Raw genomic sequence first — 9340 nt, forward strand, 5'->3', positions numbered from 1 at the left:
GGATGAACAGTTAACTTCAACAAGCCTATTGACCTCTTGGGCATAAATAATGTCTCTCTCAGTCTCTCTCTCTCATAAAGTCTGTTCTTTGGTCAGGTTCTTACTGGAAGCTGTTTATCTTTCTAGCAAATGTGGAAGGCAGCTTAATCCATTTATTATCTCCTTGAAAATTGTGCGCAAAAAGGCATGGCACTTTCTGGGGAGAGGAAAGGTCGTAAATATGTGGCACAAACATGCCACATGAAACCATGTGGTGTCCTTTCTTCCAAACAAGTTTACTTTGCATGTCTTCCATACATTCTTCTCAGAGCTTCAGAGCATTTTTTTTCGGCATCAGTTTAGCCTCTCAACTGCCCTGTTAGACAAGCAAATATTATTTCCACTACTTAAAAGATTAAGAAAAAAGAGGAAAAAAGTGACTCCCCAAGGTGACATAGGAACACTGCTGCAGAGCCAGGAATAGAATTCAGATCTCCTGACTCCCTGTCTGGTGCTTCCTTAAATATATGACCATCTGCTTTACTGCTGGAAGTATAGATACTATATGCTGACTCCAACAAGCTGGCTGCTAAGCCTGTTAGTTTATCCTCTTTTTATCCCATACTGATATCATCTCCAGCTAAGCTTTTGGCCTGGAGTCAAAGTGATTTCCAGTGTTTGAATGATTCGACCTGCTTGTTATTGTTTTAACCTTGCACCACACATATGCTCAGCTATTTGTGACTTATCTGCATACAGTCTGTGTAGCAACAGCCACAAGCTAGAACTGTTTTGTTTAAAGACTGCATACAGAAGCACACCACATGTTTTAAATAACTATCGTATAGCAGTGAGTTTGATCCTGGTAGCTGCCTGCACCCAGATTCCCTACTGAGCTGCATGTTACTTTCAAGGACAAAGCTTGTTAAAAAGACAACAAAATGTACACACCTGTGTGTCTCCACAAACATCAGTTCATCATGTCAAGCTTTCCCAATTCACAGCTAAATCCCACACTGAACTAAAAACCTAACTAAACTAGATGGAATTCAACACAATCAACATTTTTTTAAATCATCATTTTGATTCAGAGAAAATCATCCTCTGTAAATTCCCTTCTCTCTTTGCTGCAGAAAATTTACCGTATGCGTCCAAAACAGAATCATCATTCAGTAGAGTCAAAACAGTAGCAGACTAACATGCCTTAAATCCTAGTCTTGTGCTCCACTGAAGAGGGGGGTAGATAATTTGGCCATTTTACTAAAATATCCTCTGTTTATCACTGTAGTTTTACTTGGGGGAAGCACACAATGAATTGACAGTTCTGTTTCCCATTGTCTTGACACAGGAGATAGCATATTCTATAGGTATTGTCATTTTCTATGAGTTCAAAAATTTCTGGGTTTTTGTGAGCAATGTTCAAAATACTCCAATTCATTCTTCAAGATTAAATTTTATATAATATATCTATATATATATATATAGCCATAATTCTGTAGCATTTGTGTATTCAGCAGTATGTTGTGTGATCTGCAGAGGGAATCATTGTTCCTCTCAGTATTCCAAGCCCTCAGCTTCCACAGCTCTGTTATAGAAAGGTTTTACTGAAAGTTTCAGGACTCCACTGTGATTTGACAGTGCTAAGTGTTCTCAAACCTCATTAGTTCCAGCAACAATCCTAGCATAAATGGGAATATACTGGAAACTATGCTGAGTTACAACAATTTTGTTCTAGAGTTATCTTGCTGACATTTCCTTGTTCTCTCTCTTTCTCTGATATTACACTGAAAACACCCCATTAACCTTACATTTGGGACTTTAAAATAATCACAAACCAGGAAGAATTCCAGCCGACATACACTAGATTAGAATGACATTACTAGCAAACCTTAAAATTAGTTCCATTAAGCCAATCTTAAATGTCCTGCAGATCATCAAGCGACACAGGGTACATAAGCTTTATCTTAGTGGAACTAATTTGACTATTGGCACACGATCTAGCAATTTCAAGAAATACACATTTACAGATACTTGCAAGGATGTCTCAATAGATTTTACAGCATTTATATACAAGCATACTCACATATTTGAGCACAACTGTAAAAAACAGTGTGTTGTGTCAGTGTGGGAAATAACACCTGCCTTTTCTCCACAAGTCCTGTGATGCAGCTTTTAGACAGCTTTCTTATCAGAGAGGAGCTTCAAGTACCCATTCAGCAATCAGCTCCTTATGGAAGTGGACGGAACCAAGCTGACAAAACCTGTATTGGTCTAATTAGCCTGGCAGAGCAGCTTCCTCAGACACCATTTTCTTTAACCAGGAAAGAAAAATGTTAGTACTGAATTGTCTTTCCTTAATAACAGGGGGCCTGAACTGTTATTTTTACTTCACCCTTTAGACAGCAAAATATCACTGCTTAAGGACCTTGAGCTTTAACACACAGCCTGAATTTAAGATGGTATTTACCATATTTTACTAAAAGGTAACAAACTCTTTTGGTTCTGTTCTAAGGGTTAAGGATGATCATCTTTACAAGGAGTTGTGCACAAAGTCCTACAATCCTTATGTAAACACCATTCCTATGGAAAATTATTCTGCATAAGGATTGTGCAATATAACTTTTAAAAGTATTAGCAGTGTTTTTCAAGTGCAGTGGTAAATTGCTGAACCCCAAAACATACAAGGCTGGCTGCAGAATATTGCTCTTGTAGTTTGATCAAAGATTCAATTTGCCCATAGATTTTAATGTGCTTGAATCCACTGTCAGAAAAAACACGTAGGTTTTTTTAACTCACCTTCTTCACCCCTGAAAACTTTCCTTTGTAAGAATACCTTCTGATGACATGATTAGAACTCATGATTTCAAAGGTATTGCTCTAGGGGGAAAGAATTTGCAGAAGTGTTTGATCCTGTGTTGATGTTCTGAGTGGGCAAGAATCCTTTATTTTGTGAAGAAATAAAACTTCTTGTAAAGCTTTAGCTGTCAAAGTAATGCACTTTTTATTTTAATTAGGCCTTTTTAAAGAAGATGTCATGTAACATTAAAAATCTGGCTTGTATTTTTAAATAAAATAATTTCCTTTGTATATAAATAAATTAGTATTATATTATTGCTACTAGCAGAACTGTAAAGGACAGCACATAAGTCTCTATTATTGCTTAATGGTTAAAAAACAAGCTTACTGCACTGTATCCTAGAATAGTCAAGATTATTTTTAATGAGTTCTGTTACAAACACTAAAATACTTTGAGATTAGATGTGAATATGCTTGCATACGATTTCTTAAACACAAACAATATACACTGTGTATTACGTAATTAGCTTTTGCAGCTATAAAACATGTTCATATTAACCTTTGTCCTTCATTCTATCAACAATGACACACACACTGAGCTTTCTGTGCAATGTCAGCACTGCTGAGCATAAATGTATTGTTTGTGTGCATGTAGTTACGTATGTGTGGCCATGCAAGGGGACTAATGCTCCAGACCCTTCAACCACTGTGTGAAACTGTTAAAAATGCTTATGATGTCCCTGAAGAATCTCAGAGATCATTAATGAGGTCAATAGTACCTGACAGATCTCAAAGTGGGTCTTGCCTGAGCCAAACAAGTCCATTCTGTGTAACTTACAGTCAGTAGAATTTCCAGTGTATTTTTGCAAATGAGCCTTAAAGAATTTGTAAGCCAGGTTTGAAGTGTGATGTGTATGAATGGATGTGACATGCAGTAGAAGCATCTTGTATTTTGGTGTGTGATTTTGTTAAAAATAATTGCTGCTAATGGTATCTGAGTAAGGGACTGGGTAGTGTAGCTTTGAAGTGCTTGTTGTGTGGCATGGCTGGGTAGGTTTGCAGTAAGGCTATTGACATGGCTTGCATTGGTCACGAGCTTTGGGGTTCTTCAGCAAAGGCAGCCAAGACTTTCTCCACTCTCGTGTCTGAACTGTTTCTACTCTTTGTATGAGGAGCGGATCTGAAACATCAGCCAACTCTGCCCGGGAGAGCTTATAAATCCAAGCAACTCAGCCTGGGGGCATCCCCATAACACAGACAAGGAACACAGACACCTGGCCTCAGAACTGTGCCTCTGCTGCCAAGCAAGGCATTCCTCGGAGTCATACACCAACAAGATGGGTGCAGAACCAGGAATCTGGTGTGCCCCGAGGACCTTCTCAGTGACTTTCCTGTGAGCAGACAGATGAGCAGTGCCAAGCAGGGTGCTGAAGTCAGATTCCCCATGTCTCTGACTACTACCTTAGTGTCAGATCATTTTATCTCTGTTCAGAGAGAGCGGTTTTGATACCTTCATTGTTCTCTTTTTTCCCCTTCAAATACTGAGTTATTAGGTGCAGTAAATGAATGTCAAACCTACAGCGGAAATTTTGGAAAGTTCTTTTTTTTATTCTGCATCAGCAGAAATTGAACCCACCTTCATCCTCCTCAGTACTACCTTTTGGGGGGATTACTGCCTTCTTAGAAGAAAGTCTTCTTGCTGGCATCAGTGAGGCATTCACCATTTTGTACTGCTCCTTGAGCACAGACTGACCTGAAGCAAATCTCCAAACACACATGCACACAGGATTTTTTTGGTCTGCTTTACTTTTCAGACATCCATCATGTTCCTTACATTTATACAGAAGTGACTCAGACTGAAGACTCATTTAGAAGATAGCATGTCCCTGGGACAAAGCATTCATTGGCAAAATGAAGCATATTCTAAACCAAGAAATACAAATGCATCATCTTTGCCCTCTTTTTGCCCCATCCAATGCAGTGTGCAAAAGATGTGAGTTTCTTTTGTCTCTTCTGGAGAGTTCTGTGTGTCCAATGAGCTGCCTGTTGTTCTGATAAAGCTGATATCTAACTGCTGAGCAATCACAAAGGGCAAATGACCACCCACTATTGTTCTTCAATATATATATTTTAAAAGATTAAATAGTCTTTTATTATGTGAATGACATTTCAGATGTGGACTCCTCCACAACAGGCCATTTTATGTTTCCTGAATCACATCTCATCTGTGTCAGCACAAATCAAGACTTCAGTGACAATTGTTGCTATTTACACCGGCCTCAGTACAGTCAGAGGCCAATTCACCAGCTGCTCCCTCCTCCAGAACGAGAAAACTCTGTTCGTTTAACACTTGAAGTTTTTTGCTTTGAAGTTGTAAAGCCACTGCGTCAGCTGGTGTATATCTGCTGTAGTGCCCTGACTTTAACCCAAACCAGCTGAGGAGACACTCCCCCTTTCCCCACAGTCTCCACACACTTCCCCACCTTTCTAAAGCATGATCAAGCACAGGTGACGTGTGCAGCAAAATCTGTACCATGAAAATCAAACAGGGAAATACAGAAGATTTAGGAAGTGCCCCTTGTGGATTGAACCGGTAAGAATAAACTATGGCATCTACTCAAGAATCAGGAGTGTTCAGTTAAAATTGCCCCTGTCTGTAGGCATGGATAGAGTCCCTTATCTGTAGCAGTGAAAAGTGAAAATAAATTCTCCTGTTTATAAAACAATTTCATCTTGTTTCATAAAGCAAGAGCTTATCTAGGTTTGAATAGGTGCCATGGCAACAATGTTACTGGAGTACTCATAGGAGCATTTCTGGAGAGAGGAAACAGGATGAAACAAAAAGCTCACTGGTTATCTGTGGGCACAAGGACTTTTGCTGCAGACAAATACAAATTCTCCTTCTTCTTGTTTCTGGGTGGCTATTTACAGTTGCCACCACATTCATATACTTTCAATTTATACTGTTGTTGCCCAGAAATACTGAAAAATGGGAGAAACCTGCTACAACTAGAAGGACTGATTTTAAACACAGTTCAGAATTCCATTATACTTGCATCAGTTAAAAGAGACGAACAGTACAGAACTACTAAAACCACTGTGGTTACTAGAAAAAAAATCTCAATACCACAAGATTTATATGTTCAGTAAAACCTATGCTTAAGTACCATAGTCCCTTCACAACCAACAGATAACTATGGCTCTGGTTTTGTTCTGAAATAACTGATTTCAGCACATTCCACCTAGGAGTGAATGTTCCACCTTTTTTGATCTTTGCAAAACACCTGCAGTTCTATTTTCATTCCGATATTCTAGTGTCAGTAAAGAGATATTGAAACTGGAACCTCATTCGTGCAAACTTAGGTGCATTGGTATTTGTGTGCAAAGAGAATATCTCAACATTAACACATGGTAATATACAATAATACTTACTGCAATGACCAAAGAGGGGGAAAAAAGCCAATTAGAGGGAAGTCCTAGTATTTTCTTGACTTTACCAATTAACCAGAGCCACATCTCTACGTCTCTGCATACAGAGCATTATTCAACCTCTTGTCCATGCAGAAACAGTTACCTGAGAAACAGGCTTTAAATCAATATCCAGTTTATTTAGATTCTGATTTCTTAACAAAAATCACACTCTTACAATTAACTTTTAGTCCCTCTTTCCCACTAATTTATGAATAACTTTATCGTTTTGAGACCAAGGTGGAAATTTTAAAGAGAGTTCCTGTATGTTTCTTGTGAAATGAGTGGCCAGAAAATTTCATACCCTGAGAAGGCTGGAGTTAGGGTTCAAAAGTAGTTTTAGACATGAGAAATCCAAGCAGGAGAAAACTGCAGATCATTAGGGTCTGCAAATCCAGCTGTTTATGGAGAAATTTTGTTTTTCCAAATACTCACTGTTCTCATATTGCATTAATTCACAAAATTGGTTTCATTTTTGCTCAGATGATATCAGTTTATTTTCTGTTCATGCAAGAACCCTCCTGACCCCGGCAGCCCACATCTTCTGCCTGTTTCTTGCTTTCATTTTAGATCTGTTCACACATCCTGCAATGCTTAACATGGATCCTTGTGAAATTTGCTATATAATTTATATTTGTAAATCCTTCTCTCAATGTTTTCTTTTTGATTGTGTGATATATGACAGTGATCTAACCTTGTCACCCTTTTGTATGTATAGCCTTCAGATGATGTGGAGATTTCACAGGATGAACAGTATATGCCTTATTCTCAAGGAAAAAATTACCACATAATCCAGCTTTATCATGGCATTCTACTGTTTTGTAATAAGACAAGATTTATGAATGAAATAATGTCTAATGGCAAGCAGCATGTAAAAACCAGGAATCATAAAAGGCAGTATCTGTTTCTTTGAGATGATGAGGACAAATACTTAGGTCCAGTATTTCATAGCTCAGAGTGAAGGAAAGGTATGCTTCTAATTTTCTGACTTCTTTGTGGCCCAGGAATAAAATAAACTGTCTTCCTATGAGAGTCTGATCAAATATATGGTTGCTTTGTGCAGCTGAGTTCACTGTCTTTAAGTAATTGGTATATAATTACTCTAAGCCCTATACTTTCTTTAACAAGCCTTCAATTCATTGAAAATCCTCCCCTGCTTCAGCAATTTAGTTTACTTAATGAATTATCTATTTTCATGTCACATGGAGTTGAGAACCTTGGCTTGCTACAGATTCAATACCCCCTTGAAATACGTTTAGTCAGTCAAACATCACAGCAAATGTCTGGGTTCCATCCATTAATAAGATACACCCATGGACTGTATGAAATAAAGCCATATACAGCTTATTTGTTCCTCACTCCTCATTGAGAAACAATTTCCAGCCACTGCACTGACAAAGTGTTCCAAGTGTGAATAAAGGTTAGAAATACATGTTCCCAAATCTGCAGGCAGATTGTGAAAATGGTAGAAAAAGAGGAAGCTTACACCTCCAGTTAGCCTTATTGGCAGGTCAGCTAAAATCATCCATTTTGTACCTGTTTGGCTTAAAAAAGAGGATTTTGCACCTTTCGCACCAAGCACTCCATGCAGTGACAAACCCCATAATTACAGACACAAAATAATTATTGTTGATCTTCATTGTGAGTCTCCCACTAATTTTAATAATGATTCAGGAGAGGAGAATGGTATTCCAAATATAGATTGTAATGCACAGAACAGGGGATTAGATCTTCCTTACTATGTGAATTGGACACCTGAAAAACCTAAGTTTATTTTCAGCAGAGTAGCTTTTTAGCATATGTAAAGATCCAAGAAACCCACAGCTCTGAATCTCTGGCAGCACCTACATACTGCTTGGAACTCTGAATCAGTGTAGATGACATAGGAATGACATAAATTATCGAGAGAGCATAGAGCAAGAAATTTTAGTAAGCAAGGTGATCCTTATGGCAGACTACTACACTACCACATTGCTTGTTTAAATTTCTACCTACTTACAAGAAAGAATATATAGTGATCAGCTAATTTAATAACATGCTATGTCATTTTGTGCCCACTGGTGGCTCATTCTGTCCAGGCTGCTGGCACCTCTGCCTGAGTTCTGCCCCTGAAGTTATGTACCTACGACTGAGGACCTAACTGAAAAGCTCGGAGCAGCTGGAGGAAGCAGCTCCCCAGCCCAGGCAAGAGCCACGGCTGACACTGCAGGACTGGTTTGCAGGGTTGCAGCTTGAGCAGCACCAAGTGCTTTCTCAAACACAGCTCTGTGTGCTACCTGGCCCTCCAGCACAGAGTATTTCAGACATCCTCCAGTGCAGGCTGAGACCACTAGTCCAGCTCAGAACAACAGAATGGCACTGACTACTCTGCTTCACAGACAATGCTTCCTTAAAGCAGAAGGTCCAAAAATGGAGCACAAACTTCTCATCAAGTCAAGCAGGTGATGTCTGCTCTGACTGTTAAGTTTTACAATTGCATCAAATCTGTTTTTCTGCATGTGCTGCATTTCAGAGACTGAAATGCTGAAAAGCTCTCTGCTTTTTGTGCCAGAAAGAGTGACAATGCTGCTTTGGTTGCACTGCTTCCTTTATAAATATACACCATATTCTATCTACATGTCCCACAAAAAGTTGGGCAGTGAATTTTTCCAAGCATATTGTTTCTTTCCACCTTATCTCATTACTGTAATACCTTTTCTTTATCATCATTGTAGTACCTTAACCATGTGTCCATGCTACTTCAGAAAGACAAAGAACACTGTGCTTGTAGCTTAGCAAGTGAAGCAAGGGCACCACGGTTAGGTAGCACATAGTCACTGTAGAAAGTATTGCTATTTCCCTGTTTCCCTTCATGCCCATGGGCCTGTGACTGTGCTACAGTAAAATTTTGAGTGAAGATCTGATTACACCGCAGAAACAAGCAAGCTGTTGTCCGAAACTTCAGCAACTCCAGCAGAACAAAATGCATTTTATCAGTTACATGTTACCAAGAACAGAAAAGATGTATCAGTTCACTCTGCTCCTTTCTATCAAAGGTCCAAAGCTGCTTTGCAGTTCTAGAACTGACAACATAATGAATTCCACCACTACGTAACAG

Source organism: Coloeus monedula, assembly GCF_965178545.1.
Source record: "Coloeus monedula genome assembly, chromosome: 7".
Classification (NCBI taxonomy): Eukaryota; Metazoa; Chordata; class Aves; order Passeriformes; family Corvidae; genus Coloeus; species Coloeus monedula.